This window comes from Lissotriton vulgaris, chromosome 8 (genome assembly GCF_964263255.1).
Source record: "Lissotriton vulgaris chromosome 8, aLisVul1.2, whole genome shotgun sequence".
NCBI classification, from domain to species: domain Eukaryota; kingdom Metazoa; phylum Chordata; class Amphibia; order Caudata; family Salamandridae; genus Lissotriton; species Lissotriton vulgaris.
The window spans coordinates 465,631,196-465,652,330 of NC_141696.1; the positions used below are offsets into that span (position 1 = coordinate 465,631,196).

Genomic DNA, 21,135 nt, shown 5'->3' on the forward strand with positions numbered 1-21,135 from the left:
ATAAACTGAAATCTAGCAAGACTGCTTCCGCCGGCTCACAAGCCTTGTCTCAAGCATCGTCCATGAGCTCAGCCCCTATATCAGTTATCCAGTCAGACTTCCCCCTTGGATCTCCAAGCGGAACATCACCCTTTAGGACTGTATACACATGGGTTATTGGCTGCCACAAGTTCCCCAATTGCAAAATACTCTGTAAGGTCTGGGAGGAGGGAGGGGCCCGTTGAAAACAAGTCCATATTCCCTAGCCATCCCTGCAAGCTTTTAATATTTGAGCAACTGACCATGGCCTACACCAAACATGTCTTATGCTTTGGTGAAAGAGAGAATGGTGTTACCCGGGTACAGATCCACCATGGTCTCACAGCCAACATTTAGCCAGGTTAATGAAGCAGAAGATCAGCTTGCTTTGGAATCTCCTGAAAGTACAGAGGCTGCTGCTCAAGTAGAGGCAGCAGATGTAGTGAATTGAACTGTGAGTACCCTTGGTTCAATCACCATGCTGCTAGGGGGATAATCTGATGCAAAGGAGACAGATCCTCTAGCCGCTCCCATTATGCTCCAATATCTAATGATGTTATAGTCAGCAATACACTTTTACTACCAATAGCTGCTACGCCAGCATTGATGTCATTAAAGGCAGATTTGTTCTACAAGGGAGTTGAAGGCAGATTCAAGGGTAGATGCAAGTCCGGGCCCTATCGAGGAAGTGGCTATTACACCTGTAACCAGACGACGGTCTACAAACCAGGGGAACCCTAGATGGCATAAATGAGCGCTTAAGGGTCTCTCAACCTGGTAAAAGTAAGGTCAGTCAAACCAAGAACTGCACAGCTAGTGGCAGCTTTAAGGGGAGCCCGCTGCAAGACTGGGTAATGTCAAAGGACGAGGGAAAGCAATAGTATCTTGCCTATTTATTGCTAATATGGAGGCCCAAATGTCTTTAAAGGTGGGCAGGCAACAAGACCTTGAACCTATTTCGGCCATCATGCCCGGCACAACCACTCGCCAGCCTCTGGTTACTTGCCCCATTTCTACAGGTAATTAGTCATTCATTATTTCCACTCCCTGGGATACTAGAAGACTCTTTGACCAGTGAAGCTCCTCAGGAGCCAACCCTTTTGACAATATTGCAGTTCCTGCAGGTCCAGCGGGTAGAAGCACATTAGTACTATGCACAAGCTAAAGCTGACAATGCTGCGTTTCAGCACTCATTAGATGAAGTTATTAGCAAAGTAACAGCCTTGACACAGAGTTAAGTGAACTGCAGGAACAGGTGGTGGTTGTACGGGAAGTTAGGTCAGCCACTGCCTAATCTCTTAAAGATCATAAAGAACAGTTAGCCATGCCTCAGTTCAAACTCCAAGATCTTGAAAATCACCAAAGGATGAATAGCGTGTGAGTGTTTGGTATTCCTGAAGGGAAAGAGGGAGATCACCCTAGACAGTATATAGTGCAGCTGTGAGGCAAAGCCTTTCCTAATTTCATGGCTTGGACATGGACTCGCAGATACAACAGTCACATCGGCTGCCCACAAAGCAAGTTGGCAGTAGGTCCACTTCATACCGGCATTTTGCACACCCTCGTCTATTCCTAGTTTATGTAGGTAATTTTTTGTTAAGACAGGCGATTTGGACGTAGCCCGCCACGCTCGACCTGTTGCTGTAGACAATATGTCAATTTTTGTTTGTTTAGAACTTGGCAAACCTACAATGGACAGGCAATGGAAAATGCGTCAACTGATTGAGCCTGGTAAGGCAGCAGGTGCACTAGTCTTTCTACAGAAAACAGCAAGGCTCAAGATAATCAATAACGGGCTGATTCAGGTGTGTTTTACTGGACAAGAAGCAACAGCAGCTCTTAAAAATGTTCAAGGGGCAGCCAAGTGATGGAGATCTGGACAATTGAAATATTTATCATGATGCATTATTGCTATGCATTTTTCTAGGATATGTCACTCTTTGAAACAGCATGGGTTTGGCGGCTTACATCTTGCTTCTTTGTGCTGTAGCATTTTTTGCATTCTTTTCCTTTGCACTTATTCTATCTTTATGAGTCACAGTGTAATTTGAGGGTTCTTGGGTGTTTAACAGTTGTCATGGGGGCAGTAGGTTGGGGTTCTCTTAAGTCTGTTTTCGTCCATCAGCAACCTAAGGGTGGGGGGGGTTTCACTAGCCAGGAACGGGGGGGGGGCATTTCAGCAGACCAGGGTGGGTCAGTGGAGTAGGGGCGCCCTATCAAGACACATGATTCCAAGGTTTTTATCCGTCAGTTGGAGGGGTTTAAAAGGGGAGGAAAATCTTCAGAATCAGATTATCAGAGCAAGTATTACAATACAATGGATGAACACAAGTGCATGGTGGTACAGGGCTGGGTGGTATGGATAAGGGTGGAAACAATGCTATAATGAATAGACTCAAATGTATGTGCTGGAATTTATCTATCCTTAATTCCTCCAATAAACGAAGTCTGGTACGGGAAGAGATCAGAGTATATAACCCACATATAATCACGTTAACAGAAACACATTTGGCTTACAGAGATCAGCATTTGACTAAACAATTGGTTTATAAATCTGTAGTATATAGGGCATAAACCACTTCTGTATGAGGGGTTGCTATACTGGTAGCAAAGAGATTGTAATATAAGGCACTGAGTGTGGCATCTGTTGGTAGGGGTAGATGTGTGGAAAAGCAGTTTTCTGCAGAAGACCTTCGAGTACTGCTTGGCGGTAGTCGCCTCTGAACCATTCAATAATATATCAAGAGGCCGGTGCTGGAAACTGGAAAGAAGGAAACAGGCTTTTATTTCTCCAGCAAAGCACGTCAGATTGGACAAACAGGGTATCGTCTCGAAGTGCTCTCACTGCATCTCTGTGGCCTGGCCTCTTATACTGTAGTTTATTGCTTTATTGCATGAAGACACATTCTTACCATTACTTTGAAGTACAGTAAGACATCCCCGGAATCCCCGCTTCAGGCCAGTTCCCACACGTATTCACAGTAGAGGCCCCCACCCCAATCTCCGCAGGTGATGACTATCGCGCAGCTGGACATTCTGCTGGGAACCGAAATGTGTGCAATCGGTCGGATCTCACGGGGTGGTGACACTGATTAATCCTGGCTTCTTTGATGAAAGGCGAGATTCTACAGTAGGGGGGCAGTAAACTGCATCCGCAGGGCTACGTGATGGCCTGGGATCGGGTCGGACAATCTGGTACAGAGGAAGGGGTTATCAAAGGGGCTGTTCGAGTGAAAGGGATGAAAGAGTATGTGGGTCCGGCACGGGAAGTGGCTCCGGGGCAGGGTCGCGCTGTAGGTGTGTTTATGGTTCAGGCATGTGTGCATGGGAGCTGCCAGCGCGCGGGGGATGTTAGCGAGGTCAGGGAGACGTGCAGGCGATTGGCGATGTATGAAATGGCCATGGTGTCTAAGATGGCTGCCGCTTACGCGCTCGTACAGGCCCAGGTTTGGACAGGATGCCGCCGCCAATGTTCACATTGAAATCTAATTTTCCACAGATGGGTGATTGCTCAACTGATGGTGCATGGCCAGAAACTTGTTATGTGTGCAGTCTATGTAGATGACACTGATGTTGAATATGCTTAGTATGGAATTGTTAGATTGGCCCTGTGAAATTTTGTTAACGGGAGACTTCAATTGTATTACTGATTATGCCATAGAATCAACTAATTATCTTGCTTCTCTATGAATGGTTAAAATTAGGGCAGTGATCTCTGAGATCATTCAGTTTCACAGGCGTATGGATGTCTAGGACACTGCCCAGGTATACTTATTATTTGTTTCCTCAGAAGCATTATTCCCTGTTAGATATGACCTTTATCAAACTGAGAATTCTTGGAGAAGTCGAAATGAAAGTCTGCCCTAAGGTTTTTCTGACCATAATCATATAATTTTATACATGAGCTCATCAGGGGCGGGGGGCTGTCAGTGTCAGTTTTTGATTCCTAGACATCATTTTACTAATTCCGAATACGGCAAGGGTATTGTCCATAACCTCACCGGGTTTCTGGAGTATAACATTGGTACTTTTGCACCTTTTGTAGAATGGGATACTATGAATAGCATATATAAGGGGCATCACAGCACAGTTTATTCATATGCAATATAGGAGTATACAAAATAAGGTTAATCAGTTGGCCCTGGTGATTTTACAGTTAGAAATTTCACACTCAGCAGCCATTTGGGCTAGATGCTCTGACAAACAAGTTCACCTACACCTAGAACATGACCAATATAGCAATATTTGTGAAAAAGGGCAAGCCTCTAGAAGAGATGGGGTTGTATCAACCCATCTCTCTTATTAATGCAGATGCCAAGAATTTTGCAGAAGTACTAGACATGCGGTTGGCCCCTCTTCTACTGGATTTAGTCTCTAAACAGCATGGTGGTAATCCTGGAAGGGATACCACTAGCCACGTCAACATTGCAATTGTCACTTTTGAATGTAACAGAGAGGATGGGTACAAAACTTGCTATGATTTTATTAGATGCAGAGAAGGCTTTTGATCGAGTAGCCTGGTAATGCCTTTGGAAAATAATGGGGTTAACGGGCTAGGCGACCGATTTTGAAATGGTTGCAGGCTTTGTATTACTCCCCTTTGCTGGTATATGCTGGTATATCCTAGCTGGCCTTTAAGTTTGAGTTGGGTACTGGGCAGGGGTGCCTCCTTTGTCCCCTTTTGTTTGCACTTTCTTCTGTTTTCAAATGGCTGGCTGCCTGCCGCACAACTTAAGTGCAATAAAGAGAAGTCTGAGATTCTCCTCTTTGGAAAATTCTCCCCCAATTTCACAGAAACTCTGTGGCCTCCCGAGTTCCCCCTACCTACTTCTACAGGCAAGTCTGCCAAGAACTTGAGGGTGTGGTTTGATGAGAACCTCTCCTTCCTTACTCAGATCAAAAAGCTTACCGGCAGTTGCTTTGGCCTTCTTAAAACGCTAAAGAAGTTCCTCCCTCTCTTGCCCAGGGCTGCAAAAGAAACGGTAATCTGTGCTCTCATTCTGTCCCGGCTGGATTACGCTAATGCCTTTTATATTGCAATCCCTGGCTAACTGATGAGGAAGCTCCAGGTGGTGCAGAATGCGGCAGCCAGACGACTTCTTGATGTTTCCTCCAGGAATAGCATGAAACATTACCTATGCTTACTGCATTGGCTCCCGTGGCCGAACGGGTCAAATTAAAATCTTTAGTTATCGTCCATCGCGCTCTTCATGGTCATGGCCCTACATACTTGCAAAAACGCTTTCCTTCTATGACCCTTCGAGACATCTGCGCTCTACGACCCAATGTCTCGCACAGGTTCCTCGTTTTAAATATCAGAGGATAGGTGGCAGCTCCCTTGCCCTCCCCTTTGCCCTAAGGAACAGTCAGGATCCATTGGTTTTTAAGAAGAAGCTGAAAACATACCTTTTTTTCTAAATTCCAGTCTTTTGCCCCTCATGGTTTCGCGCCGGGACACTCCTGAGTATCAGTGTGCGCTACAAAAAAAAATAACATAACATAACTTTATATTGAGCCAAGCGGAAAGAGACATGGGAAATGGATCCGGGGGGAAATGGAGACACTTGACTAGGAGACTGCCCTGATGCACCCTAGGGAAGTCGGGATAAAGTCCCGGCTTCGACTTATACAATTTAAAATCCTCCATAGGGTCTATTATGATAGGCACCGATTACACCGGATGGGGAGGGCCACTGACTCTACGTGTCTGAGCTGTGGGCGGGAGGAGGGAAACTTTTACCATACCATTTGGGACTGTCGTGTTATTCAGGGCTACTGGACAGAGATATTAGGGGAGCTAAGCGACATATTGGAAACAACCCTCCGGGTGGAAGCTCGATTGGTTCTATTGGGCATAGCTAATGAGGTGGACCTGAATCGCCCACCTTTGATTTTCCTCTTGCTGGCTTTGGTGGTGGCCAAGAAGGATGTGGCTCGGGCCTGGGGCATGCCTGCACCCCCGCGAATAGAGGAGTGGAGAAGAGGTATGGACATATACATGGCAGCGGAGAGGGTCACATACAAAGCCAGAGGCTGTTCCAAGAAGATCAATAGAGTGTGGGGGAAATGGAGAAGATACCATGGCCTAGACTGGGGACTATGAAAGAGAAAGGGTGGATCTCCATGTTGTCCAGACGTAGGGAGTTGAAGTTATGGACATCTAAGTGCAATATAGAGTTAGATGGTACGGCGCTGTATCCACGTGTAGTTTTTTTTTTTTATGAGACATCCTGGGGAAGGTGGGTGGAGGGTGGTGGTCGGTAGGGTATGGTGGAAGGCCTTATGTGACATGCTTGATATGTTTCATATGTGTTAAAAATGCAAATAAAAATACATTTTTTAAAAAACTATATAGAGCCTTTCTTCGAGTCATAGCAGAATAATATTACAAAGATCCTATTATGCTTGCACTACAATAGTAAAAATGGGCAGGGCAATGGTAGTACAGTGTTGTAGGCAGGGCGTCCAGAAAAGGACATTCTTTAACACTGTATGGAGTTACCCTGAGGTCTATTGTATGAATAATCTGTGGGAGGAACATGGGTGCTTCTGCAAAATGGTGGCTCTTAAAAGTCTGGGATGCAACAGATCTCAACCACATGGCGCAGATTAAGATGACACTTGGGCTGACGGGAGCCAGAACAAATATTGTGCGTTTATGGGGGATGGAGCAAGCACAACTGGGAGACTAGAAACGGACATGGATTGGTGGATTGGTGCAGGCTGGCTGAGAAATTGGTATATGAGGGCCCGGGCTGTCCTAAAAAATAGGCTACAAATATGGGGGAAACGGAATGAGGAAATCCCTGCACGTTCCTCGTTGCTGCTGGTTCCAATGTATTGCTCGCTTTCAGTGGCATAGCTGGGGGCAGCACTTTTTCGGGGGCTGCAGGTGAGGTGAGCAATTTTGGAGAGCGCAATGTAAGTGTTTTTATTTTATTTTCCCTTGTTGTCTTTCGACTCAACCCTCCTCTTTACGTGCACCAGCCGTCACTGGGTGGCAAACTCTGGGACTGCCCGGCCGGCAAGAGCTCTAGCTATGCCACTGCTCGCTTTATCACTCTGAATTAAATGTGCTTTTTGGTGATGTGATGGGGAGGGGAGGGAACACAGAGGCTATTAGTGGCGTAGAAAAAATGTGTTTTAATTGACTGTGTTGATCTAAAACAGTGTGTTGTTTTCTTTGTGTTTATAATTATTTGTCATGACTACAATAAAAACATTTATTAAAAAAGATATAACATATAAAAATATATAGCAAATTGACAAAGGATACAGGCACATTGTGGGAGCCATTGATAAGTGACATATTTGTGCCATCAAAAAACAAGAACCTCATTGGAAACCAAATTTGATGTTTTGGCCATAAACTAAATTTGCTGAGAACTGACCTCTGGAAGGTCAAGGGTAGAGCCATGGTTCAAAGCAGGCTAGTGGTGATATTTCACAACTAAAGAAGCAGCATCAGAACTTCAGATGCTGACAAAGAGTTTCAAAAGCAAGGTCCGATGTCACAGAAGGACGCTCTTGATTCAAGAGCATCCTTCAAGAGTCTTGAAGGAGCAATATTCTACTGACTAGGTTGTTTTCCTAAAGGAGTAATATTCACTTTGTTTGATTTCTAGTGGGAGCTGTGGGACAGAGCATGGAATGTTTCTTAGAGTAATGCATATTCCAAAAAATGAAAAGAAGCGAGCTGTTCTCTCTATTGAAAGAGTACATATGGCATGAGTACCGCCTTCCTCCTCGCCGCCCTTCTCCCGTGTTCCACACAGTTAAAACAACAGAGCTCTTCATTTTACACAATGAACAAAAAAGCAAGACTAAGGGTAGTGGATGGTGAACGCTCCCTATTCTTTACAAAGCCAGACGGGACAGGGTTGAGAAAATGAGCCAATGGAAGCGGAATGTAACTTGCACACTAGAACTGGGTGTTTCAGCAATAACTGACAATGAACAATCTCTGTAGAATGTTCAGGGTATCGAGTAGGAGCAAAACAAGAAAATGTAAGCTACATAGCGATTTGTAAGCAGTGTTACTTTTGGAGCCCACTGAACAAAACTAGCAAATGTTAAAATAGATACATTGAAATTAATTTTGAGAATGAGAAATTTGAGTTAACATCTTACAGACAGTGGCTATAGGGAGAGAGTGGGCTAGACCAGATAAATTACTGTCATGGTTATTAAAATAAGAAAAACCAACGCGCACACAGCTGCAGAAGAGGACACATATGGCAGATTAATTACACACGAGGGAATCAATAGAATTTGCTTTGAATATTTCAATTAGTTATATGCATCCAAAGATCAATGGATAGTAACAATTGACTGTATATACACAATTGCAGAGTTAAAGACTTGTAGATGAACAAAGACATGCTTTAGACAAAAAAGTGACAAGACAAATAACTGTTATGTTGTGTTATGTTATGTTAAGCACACCGTTAGCCTGGGGTATCAAATCCATGAGTTAGAAAAAAGAAGATCAGAAAAATCAGCATTTAGAGACAAGCCAAGTCTTAAGTCCCTTTCTAAAAGAAAGTGATGTATTGCAGCACTTAGTCTTAAAAGCACTGCATTGGACTCCATTGCATCAAGGATACTAAATGAATGACTCCCAGTCCTACACATTTTAAAATGGTAGTTTAAAGCAAAGTGAGCCCGTGAGGCGTGAAGGCTGCGGAATGGACAGTAACATCCACATTTTGCTTGTAAGTGAGCAGGTCACAATGAGTGAGGAAAAGGCTCTCAGATAGATTTGTGAATAGAGAAACAATGAAAATCCCTCAAAACGAGACACATATGGGTCCTTGTGGCATCTTGATGCCTGTTGCTAGGAGTTATGGAATCTTTTGTAGTGAAGATAAGAATGTTATCTTTAGAGTTGAGTTCAGTTGAAGCCTGTGAATTGTACTGAAGACAGCTTTCCTGAATAAACCGACTTTTCACCTTTATTCTTCCTCATTGATTTTACAATTGGCGACTGAGGATGGGATGGATGAAATGATCCCAACACTATTCCTGATTTAACCATCTTTATATTAAAGAATTTTGAAACTCAAAAATCGTTTAGGAGGTACTGTAATCTTACATTGCTGAGATTTCCCCTGTTTTTACTTAGAAGAAGCTTCATCTTTAATGACTTTGGCGTCAAGCTTATTTATAAAACGTGAATTTTATTTTTTCTAATATAGACTTATGTTAAGAGGAACACGCACTTTAATCTACATGGAATCTTAGCGGAATTGCTCCGATTTGTGGCTTCTCTACGATTATTGTCGTAACATTCAATGGATATGTTTTAAATGAGTTTCATTGTGACTTTTGGAGTTTGTCATTACACCGAAATTTGGAGACATTAATTTGATGTGAAACAGCTCCGTTGTTATTGTTATTGTTATTGTTATTTTTGATTTGTAGCGCGCTCAATCACCTACAGGCCTCTAAGCGCTCGGGAATCGATGGTAAACAACAACTTTGACAGTACAGAGGGCATCCACTAGCCTACGTGGCTCACAGGGCTCTCCTGAACAACAGCGTTTTCAGCCCCTTTCTGAAACGTAGGAGGTTTCCTTCCTTTCGTAGTGGCTCAGGTAGTGTGTTCCATAAATGCGGAACCAGCACCGAAAAGGCTCTACCGCCCTTGGTGGCAAGTTTGTACCGAGGGCAGACTAATAGCTGAGAGTCTGAGGACCTAAGAGCTCTCTTTGGGCTATACATTGCCAGGCGATCTTTGATGTAAGCAGGTGCCATGCCATAGATGGCTTTATGGGCGATGCACAGATTTTTAAATTCCACTCGCTCCCTGATAGGGAGCCAGTGGAGGCTTTGTAGCAGGGGGGATGCTTTAGTGTGTCTTGGCTGTCTGAAGATAAGACGAGCGGCATCATTCATCACCACCTGTAGCCTATTTATCAAGGTTTTTGGTAGGCCAAGGTAGAGGGCATTTCCATAATCTATGCGTGAAATCACAGTAGCTGCGACGATGGAACGTAGCATAGATTGGGAAATGATAGGCACTAATTTCCGTAGCTGTCGGATGATATTAGTACAGCTGCCCACCACTGAAGAGATTTGGCTGACCATAGAGAGGTCACAATCCAGTTTGATCCCCAGGCTCTTCACGTTCAGACTGGGTTTTGGGGCTGGACCTAACTCTGCGGGCCAGTAGAGGTCACACCATGGTGAGGTGGTAGATGAAATAACCAAGACCTCAGTCTTATCTGGATTGATTTTTAGGAGGTTTCCTGTCATCCACTGGACCGTGTGTCTCAAGATATTCTGAGTGTGGAGTTGGGCGGTGTTTGTATTGTCAACACTCAGCAGCAGCTGCGTGTCGTCTGCGTAGTTATATACTGTGCAGCCCATACTCGCCAGGGAGGCAATCAGAGGCTGCAGATATAGGTTAAACAGCAGTGGGGATAGGGCCGAGCCCTGAGGTACCCCACATTCTATTTCTCCCACTGCGGAGATTTCTTCTCCGAGTTGTATTCTTTGTGTCCTTCCTGACAGAAAGGACTGCAACCACTCGAAAGCCCGGCCTTTGATGCCAAAGTCACTCAGCCTTTCCAGTAGCAGCGCATGACTGACGGTATCGAACGCCGCTGAAAGGTCTAATAAAATCAGGGTGCTCGGTTTTTTACCGTCAGCCAAGCCTCTCAATTCATCCAGCACCGAGAGCATCACCAACTCGGTGCTGTGGTGTGCTCGGAACCCTGCTTGTCGTTCGTGAAGCAGGGAGTGGGACTCCAAGTACATGGACAAAGATTTTAATACATGTTGCTCCAGTACTTTAGAGAGGAATGGTAGCTGAGAGATCGGCCTATAGTTTTTTAGTATTGCGGGGTCAGCGCCAGGTTTTTTCAACAGCGGTCTTACCCGCGCTTCCTTAAGTGCTGCTGGTAGTTGTCCTAATTCCAGGGATCTATTTAGGAGATGGATGACTTGCTCCTCCAATAGTGGACGGGCTGCCTGAAAAACTTTAGGTGGGCAAGGGTCCGCTGGAGATCCAGATTTGATTCTGGCCATCAACTGCTGCAGGCTCAGGATGTCAATCTCTGGAAACAGTGTGATAGCACAGTCAGTTTGATTTTGGGGGATTATAGGTGTAGCCATTCCATTAAGCGGCCCATTTTTTATGTCCTGGATGTTGGTTCTTACTTTCTCCAAGAAATAATCCTGAAAGCAATTGCAGTTTATGGGAGACTGAACGCTGTCTGGTTTTTTGGTCAACTCCGACAGGATCGTTGGGTGAATTTGGCATTTTCAAGTAAGCATCTCCACAACATCGCCTCTTGTAACATTGGTAGCGGAGAGCCCATTATTCAAAGGAGCGGAGAGCACATTATTCAAAGTGCATTTTTTTTTTAACTTACCGCGCTTGAGCGTTTGGCTTGCGAGAAATTCTCTCCACATCAAGACGTTTGCTTGGAATTGTGTGAGGGGAAGCGTCACCCACTCTGAGAAGAGAAGCGTCATCTACCGTCATCCACTGCTCGTCTCAAGGAAGTGCTGCATTCTGGGATCACGCAGTGTTAAGCGTCATCACATTTTGACGCTAGAGTGGCGGCCATCTTAGGTGTGGAGATCCCGGTTTTATTCCGAACTTTGCTCTCAGGGGATTTGATGGTTTTTATTTTTTTGTTCATTTTGAGCAAGACTTTTCTCCTGAAGCACAAGAGATACATTTGTGGTTGATTAAAGGCATTTTCTTCGCATGTTACAACAGTCACACGCACACTGGAGAGACTCTTTTTCGAAGCGCTAAAGGTATGTTTGCGGTAACTCAGAGACATTTTATTGCGTGTTGCAACAGTGACACGCACACTGGAAGGAACAATTTTGCGTGCAACAGCGACACGCACGCTTTGAATACATTTATTTCTTAAATACATTTAAGGGAGATATTATAGAAAATACGCTGCAAGTAAAAACAAGTCCTTTTAATGTTCTATTCATATATATTTTTAACAAATGATTGTACATTTTATTTGTGGATTACACTTGGATGTTCATGCTTTGTGTATATGTTTATACATCTACTTAAAGTTCTCAGTGTATATTATAGTTGAATTTTACTTTGAGGAAATATTTTCTAGGCATGACTATCTGAAATTGAGGGGTTCTTACGTTTGCAAAGGCAAAATGCAAAACGTGACAGCTCCTCCATTCTTTCTGTCTTCTCCCGGAGACCCTCCCATCAGATGGCAGAAATGGCGAAAAGTATTAGAAAGATACGCAAGAGTTTGCGGATCTTATTTAATTGCGGAAAGGAAGATCGCATTGTTGTTACATTGCTAGGGTTCAGAAGGGCAGGAAGTTTTTGATCATATTCCTGACCTTGATGATCGTAACTTAAATGAGTATGAAATCTGTATTGCGAAGCTGGACAAGCATTATCTTCCAAAGGTTAGTACCATATAAAAAAGGTACCATTTTGGTCAGAGAACTCAACTGGAAGAAGAGAGCATTGAGAATTACATAACATCCCTATGAAAATTAGCGTCAACATGTAAGTTTGGGGCATCTGTAGACAAAAGAATAAGAGATCAATTTATGCTGGGGTGTAATATTGAACGTGTTAGTGAAGAATTGTGGCAGAAAGATGAACCCTCTTTAGATGATGTCATTACGATTGCGAAAAGAATAGAACACTCTATAAAATGTGTAGAAGTCATTAAGAAAAATGGTGAAAGTAAAGAGAAAGGTTCTGTACATGTTGTCAAACTCGCACAAAAAGACAAAACTGGTCATATAGAAGTTAAGAATGAGGCCCCTTCCAATAAAATTTCTTATAGTGGAAAGCAAAAAAACTAAATTTGACTTTTCACAAGTAAGGTGTTTTCGTTGTGGGAAGATGGGACACTTTGCCAACGACAGACAATGCCCGTGTTGGAAGGCGACTTGCAATAAATGTAAAACTAAAGGGCATTTTCCAGTCGTTAGTAAAGGGAAAAACTACAAAGGAAAGGTTAGTGAAATATTTTATGACTTTGATGAGACATGTGGAAACGCTGATGAGGTAGATTGTGGACAGATTTTGGTACAAACTATACACAATCGTGAAGGTAGAAACTGCCCCACTGATTTTTAGTTGATGGGAAACCTACAAAGGTACTATTTGACTCTGGTGCGAAAATCACCATTGTTGCAAAAGAGTTTTATCTTAAAGAATTGAAAGATAAAACCAAGGTGTTTCGCCCTGATATCAGACCATTTGCATATGGCAGGGAGCCCATCAAACTTTTTGGTTATTTCTGGGGCCTGATTAACTATAAAGACAGGTTAACCAGTACAAAAATGTATATATCTCAGAAGGGCGATAGTATTTTAAGCTGGTTTGACCAAAGGGATCTAGGTGTAATGTTAGACCCAAATTCGTCTCCGCCCATTATATTAAAAGAACCTTTTATGTCTAGACCCAAGACCATCTCTGCTGTCTGTCAAGATTTGAATAAAAATTTTGGTGAGATGTGAGTTGCTTAAAAAACTATATTCATCACATTTGTTTGAAAGATGATGCAGTACCTATCTTTTGTAAAGTTCGTAATGTTCCTGTGGCCGTTAGAGATCAGTTCAAGGATGAACTAGAACTACTTGTTAAGGAGGGTGTTATTGAAGAGGTTGAGGCAACTCAATGGCTTGCTCCGATCGTAGCCGCCAAGAAATCGGATGGATCTCTCCGTCTGTATCTCAGAGAATTGAATAAAAGTGTGGTGGTAGATCACTACCCTTTGCCTAAAATTGCTGACATGTTGATGTTATTAAAAGGGGCTAGGATCTTTAGCGCCGTTGACTTAAAATCTGCTTACAACCAGATTAGATTAGACGAAGAGTCTAAGGACTTGACGACCTTCGTTACTCCATTTGGGACGTTTCGTTTTGTAAGACTTCCATTTGGCTTAGTTTCGGCCGCTTCCATTTTTCAAAGATCTTTAGAGAATGTTCTTAAAGGATTGAATGGGTTCAGGATTTATCAAGATGACATTTTAATCTTTGTATATGATGATGAGGAACATGATGCCCGACTTTTGGATGTTATTAATAGATTAAGTGAAGTCGGCTTGACAGTTAAAATTGAAAAGTGTAAGTTTGAAAGAGATTCAATAAATTATTTGGTCACACAATTTCAAAAGGAGGAATTTTACCAAAAGAGAGTTTGATTTCTGCCATACTGAAAATGACTTCTCCAACTAGCAAAGAAGAATTAATGAGTTTTTTAGGTATGGCAGAATACTATAGTAAATTCATAAATGGTTTTGCTTCTTTTTGTGTTAATATGAGAACTTTATTGAGGAAAGGGAGTGAGTTTTTCTGGAATAACAAACGTGAAGAAGAATTCAGTGTTCTAAAGGAAAGGTTGAATTGTGCTCCAAAATTAAGCAGTTTTGACTCAGAGGAGAAATCTATACTAATAACAGATGCTAGTCTCAAATGATTAGGTGCTGTGCTTGTACAGAATATACGTGGTCAGGAAGAGGTCATTTTGTTTTTGTCCAGAAGTCTAAAGGGTGCTGAGTTATGGTATTCTGTTGTGGAAAGGGAAGCACTTGCTGTGTATTGGTCCATAAGGAAGCTAAAGAATATGTTGTGGGGAAGTGTATTTGAGATAAGAGCTGATCACTAGCCACTGTGCGAAATTTTAAAGAAAAAAGGTACAGAGGCAGTTTCGAGTAGAATTACTAGGTGGGTTGTTGGACTACAAGGTTACAACTTTGAGGTGAAATATCTGCCAGGTGTTATAAACAAAGTTGCAGATGCATTGTCTCGTCTCGTCTCGTCTCGTCTCTAAAGATGAGTTGGTTCAGGATGATGATGATGATGCTGATGAAGAAGAAATTGTATGTGCCATAGAAGAGATTGTGATTGACAAAAATAGATGGGTAAGGGCATTAAAAGAGGATTCTGACTTGTTGGAGATTTGGAAAGTTGTTAATACAGGTTGGAGAGCTAAACCCAAGAATAATGAAAATTTTGAGAAATTGTGGCATGTTAAGGATCCGCTTTCAAACATGATGGTTTACTTGTTAGAGGCACAACACTAATTCCACCAAGCTCCATTAGAGATGAACTCATTTCCCTGGCACATATGGGTCATCTGGGAATTTGTAAAACTAAAGAGACATTGAGAATGTCCTATTGGTGGCCAAATATGGATTTACAGGTTGAGCGGAAGATTAGAGATTGCATGGAGTGTGCCCTGTGTGAAAGACGATTCAGAAAAGGGGGTGGTGATGAACAGAGTGTCTGAATTAAGCAGACCACTCTTACCCAGTCCCAAGATCAGGGCTTGATCCATCACCGTTATTTAGCTCACTGCACCATCCCAGCTCAGAACCTGGCTATATGCAAATTAGTCTGTCCCTGGCCCAGTGCATCATGGGAACAGGGCAGACCAAACTACCAAGCCAATTCTTCACCAGAAAGGAGACAAGCTTCCGGGGACCGGATTCTGGCATTTCAGCCGTCATTGGCCCGGCTTGCTTGAATCCTGATGGTGCAGTGAGCAAGGGACTCATGTCTGAGTATACCCTGCCACACCTATAGTGGCCAAAAACGATTCAGAAAAGGGGGTGTGATGAACAGAGTGTCTGAATTAAGCAGACCACTCTTACCCAGTCCAAAGATCAGGGCTTGATCCATCACCGTTATTTAGCTCACTGCACCATCCCAGCTCAGAACCTGGCTATATGCAAATTAGTCTGTCCCTGGCCCAGTGCATCATGGGAACAGGGCAGACCAAACCACCAAGCCAATTCTTCACTAGAAAGGAGACAAGCTTCCGGGGACCGGTTTCTGGCATTTCAGCCGTCGTCGGCCCGGCTTGCTTGAATCCTGATGGTGCAGTGAGAAAGGGACTCATGTCTGAGTATACCCTGCCACACCTATAGTGGCCAAAAACGATTCAGAAAAGGGGGTGGTGATGAACAGAGTGTCTGAATTAAGCAGACCACTCTTACCCAGTCCAAAGATCAGGGCTTGATCCATCACCGTTATTTAGCTCACTGCACCATCCCAGCTCAGAACCTGGCTATATGCAAATTAGTCTGTCCCTGGCCCAGTGCATCATGGGAACAGGGCAGACCAAACTACCAAGCCAATTCTTCACCAGAAAGGAGACAAGCTTCCGGGGACCGGATTCTGGCATTTCAGCCGTCGTCGGTCCGGCTTGCTTGAATCCTGATGGTGCTGTGAGCAAGGGACTCATGTCTAAGTATACCCTGCCACACCTATAGTGGCCAAAAACGATTCAGAAAAGGGGGTGGTGATGAACAGAGTGTCTCTGTGTGAAAGAGTGGCAAAACCCAAGGTTCAGCCAATGATTATAAGAGATCGTCCGGATGGACCTTGGAAGGAAGTGGGATTAGATATTCTTGGGCCCATATTCTCATCTGGTTCTGAATGGTATCTACTTGTTTTAGTAGACTTTTTTTCAAGATGGCCGGAAATTGCCAACATGTGGTAACTTTCTTAGAAAAGTTATTTGCTAGAGAGGGACTTCCAAATTCTATTCTCAAGGACAATGGTGTTCAATTAGTTTCAAAGGAGATGGAAGCATTTTTGTCCAGCCATGGTATAAAACATAAAAGATCTTCATTGTACCACCCAGAAACCAATGGTATGGTTGAGAGGTTCAACTATGTTCTCAAAGAAACAATAAGGATGGCGAAGTCTGCTGGTTCAGATTGGCGTACTGAAATCTTTAAAAAGGTTAAGGTATACAGACTCTCTCCACATGCCATCACAAGTCGGACAACGTTTGTGTAGGTGTACCAACACCATGGTGGCACCACCTTGAGTCAATGAGATGCAACCTAATTTGTTTTCAGAGAATGAGAATTGTAATTGGAAATTAACTGAATCAGAAACGAGGCACTCCAGGAAAAGACTTCATGACTTAAAGAAAAATGTTTAAAAAACATCTGTTAAAGTGGGTGATTGGGTTCTCATTAAGAATCCATGTAAAAAGAATAAAATGTTATCTGCAACGTTTTTGAAACCTATCAAGTCATCAAGATTTTCAATAATGCTATCAAGACTGCAACCATCGCATATGGAATTTGAATAGGGTGGTAGTGGTTAGGAAAGACTTTGTTTCTGAATCTGGAAATTGTCCTAGTACATCACCTCAAGGTGCTCAAAATCTAGGTAGTGTTGTTCCACAAGATATTCGAAAATCTTCAAGAGTTATTTATGCACCGGCTTACTTAAAAGATTTTGTAAAACAGCTTTGGTGTATTCTTATCTCCTTTTAATTATCTCTATTGTTTTTGTAAAGCAGGGGAATGTGCGGCATCTTGATGCCTGTTGCTAGGAACTATGGAATGTTTTGTAGTGAAGAGAAGAATGCTATCTTTAGAGTTGAGTTCAGTTGAAGCCTGTGAGTTGTACTGAAGACAGTTTCCTGTGGATGGGATTCTTTCTCCTGAATAAACCTACTTTTCACCTTTATTCTGCCTCATTGATTCTACAGTCCTTCTTGGTAAGGGTGCCATAGTCTGTGCCGCCAAGTTTTGTGGCAACAGTAATTTAGAAAACATGTACTTCGAAAGCCCTAAAAGTAAAGCTTCATAGTAGTCTAGCTGAGAGAGAGTTATGCTTTGAACCACTGTTTTCCAAGTGGCAACAAATTATGATTAAAAGGTTTTAGCAGGTAGCATCAGGTTGTAAAAAGAACGAGAAAGTGATTCCATTGATGCATACGCTAAAGAAAATTGTCAATAATTAAAGAAGGGTTTTGGGCCTTCCAAAACTAGAGTAGGTGGGATACCAAACCACCAATCCATGGACCACACCTCTGAAGAGCTTCTCAGATTTAAAAGCTAGTTTTTTCCTGAATTTAACTTCATTGCATTATGGGACATCCCGGAAGATACAGCTGTCAACTAAAATGTTAAGTATTCTTTACTAGAGCCTCTAGGATCTTCATGACGAAGGGCCAACTGATTATTGTCTGTATTCAAGACATTAAAGTGAAGCCAAATGATCTAAATCAATAGGCAAGAAATGCAACATAGATGTTAAAGAGTTGGTTAATTAATGATGATCCCTGTGATATACCCTGCTTCACTGATGCAAGTTCAGATTGTAAAAGCGGTATTTATCTGCTTTACTTCCGTAATCCAATTAAGGTCTAATCCAGGCCAAAATGTTGCCTAATATGCTTGATTTGTGAAGCCTCAAAAGCAAGATTTCTTGTGAAATTGTATCAAAAGCTGCAGAGGGATCTCATACTATTGAAGCGGCTCTGCTGCTTTTGCCCAGAATCCATTGCATCTCATCAGCAATAGAATGAATCACTGTTCTAACTGAACCCTGACTTTATTAATAAAATCAATCAGGAGCCCATTCTCATGTTTTTCAAGGATTGTAATGGGGATAGGAAGCAATAAATTGGGACAGCAGTTAGCTAAAGACCTTATGGTCTAATTTTGGGTTTCTTTAATAGAGGAGTATTCACTGCTTGCTGTCTCGCCTGAGGGACAGATATGGAGGATAAGGATGTGTTGCTTAATGAGGTCATGACAAAATAAAATGTGGTGTAATACTAGGTGCAAAACTGTACCAGACAGTCTTCCTACAGGAGATTAGATTTTAATGAGAAGAGCAATGATCTTGTATACTTGAGGGTTCAAAGATCAATCATCGATAAACACATACCTAAGTATTTGATTGAATTAGATTTGTCATGAGTATCAAAATATGAATAAAAAGAGGCTTTAGCGGTGAAAACCTGATAGATTCATTAGTTTGTGCTCGAAAAGAAATCCACCATCCAGCTGCACTGCTCCTCTGAAGAGCAATGTAATATCTTGTTACAGGTGAAATATATCAGTGATTCAACAATACTAAACAGCTCTGTTGATGAATTTGAAGCTTATATTACTTTAGGTTGATATCATTCTGATTTGGCCCTTAACAAGAAGTATTTTTAGTGGCAGATCACTACCAAATACATCCGAGTTTTTTGGTATTTGTATTTTAGGCCTTACACCAATTACATGAATCAAAGGCAGCTATTACATCACGTTGAAAAGGCATCGCTGTGCATATTGAAGTCAAGAGGCAAAATAAGGCAAACAACCAACCCCCCCCCCCCCAATAAACTGCCCCCAATCTCCGACCACCCCTCCCCGATCTAAAATCAGGGGTCTAGTGCACTGCTTACACCCCACCAAGGAAACTCAATAAGCACATATACAACTTCATGGTTCAATTGCAGTCCGAGAGAATCAGCACCGATGGAGGACGGCATCTCAGCTCAGAGTCGACAGACAGCCGAGTCGTAGCTCATAAAAAATGTATAGTACAGATGTACACATAATACAATCCATAGAACATACCGCTTCAGGATAGGTCAGGATGAGCAGTCAAATATGTTGTTAAGGGACTCCAAAACTCTTTAGGGCGGGAGGACTCAGGCAACTCTTCCCCATACACTTGTAGCTGGTCCCTACAGTATACCAACTCCTTGAGCCACAATGTTATAGTGGGTGACGATCTCGATCCCCATCTTTGGGCCACTGCCCGTTTGGCAAACAAAGTGGAAACTGCCACAAGGCGTCTATTAGCCAATTTCAGTCTTTTCACATGCCCCAAGAGACACAACTCCGGCGTACAGGCCACAGGCTCCAACACCACTTCCTACAGGATACGAGTGACTTCGGTCCAGAATGCAAACACCCTACCACACAGCCATGCAACATGATAAAAATCCGCGTCCTCTGAGCCACACCTCACACAGCTCGCCGTGTCTCACAAACCATACTTATGAAGTTGTAGAGGCGAATAATATACTTGATGTAAAAATTTGAAATTAATAATTCTAAGGTTGCTGTTAGCTGTGAGCTGGCCTGTGAGTTGACAGCACGCCGTCCATACCTCCATCGAGATTGGACTTCCTATTGCGGCCTGTCAGCGCTGACCCGACGGGTGAGCCTCAAACTCATGCTGTCGCTGGAAAGCGGAGTACAGCCTAGTAATAAGCCCTTGCGGCTCTCCCCTACCAGCACTTGCAGCGCCCGAAAAATCGTAGGCTCATCCGGGTAATCCGGATACGCATCAAGAACAGCCTGGCGGACCCTTACATACATGAAACGAAACATAAAATTATGATTCACTCCATTTTCGGCCTCATCAAGGGTTTTAAAGCAGCCCTCCTTGTGCAAATCTCCCATTCGCACAATACCAGCTGCCGCTAATTCCTTCAACGCGACTGGTTCCCGAGCCGCAGAGATCCCCGGATGAGAGGTAATGGGCAGAAGAGGTGCATACAAATACAGGAGCTGTAACCTGGTAGCTAAAGCCCGCCACGCCCAAGACGTGCACAACGGGGGCTTATTTCCTGACGGGGTCCACCCGAGCCCCCCGACAGAACCATAGCCTGCACCGGGAGGGGAAATACTGGATCCGATTCAACGGCGACATGCGGCTGAAAGCGCTGCGGGAAATGCCAATAATGGGCAAATGAGCTTGCGCGCAGAGATAATATAGACTAAGGTCCGGAGCCTCTCAGCTGCACCGTTCAAAAGGCTGCCTCAGTAAATCCCAGTGACATTGAGATTTCTTGCCCCCCCAAAGAAAGGTGAGCAGTGCCGTCTGTCGCGTTTGAAATAGCACCACATTTAGTTTAATAGGTATATTTATAAAAAAATACAACATCGTGGGTAGGAACACCATTTTTATTACAGCAATCCTTTCCTCCAGCGACAAAGGGAGATGCGCCCATCGCTCCGCCTGCTCTGTTATGCGCTTGATGGCACGCCCATAGTTCTCGGTGATCACTACAGCCGGATCCCTGTGGATCCACACCCCCAGATACTTCACGGGCTCAGAGGACCAGGTCAATTGGAACTCTAGCTCAACTTCCCTCGTATTCTCCGTTATTGGGAAAACTACAGATTTGGACCAATTCATGGTCAGCCCAGAGAACCTCGCAAATTTGACATACTCCCTCAATAATGGTGACAAAGACACCTCCGGCTCCCGGACATAGAGCAGCATATCGTCCGCATATAGCGAGACGATCAGTGGTCGCTGTCTGAACCCCAGCACTGCCGTAGAGTGTTTTTGGCGGAGCTTACTGGCCAGAGGCTCCAAGATCAGGGAGAAGAG

General features: G+C 43.3%; 1 protein-coding gene across 5 annotated transcripts in view; it reads left to right on the top strand.

The window, feature by feature from the left end:
* The window catches only part of ASMTL (acetylserotonin O-methyltransferase like), a 329,012-nt gene that overhangs the window by 278,172 nt on the left and 29,705 nt on the right, over positions 1–21,135 (top strand). The gene's annotated exons all lie outside the window — the stretch shown is intronic.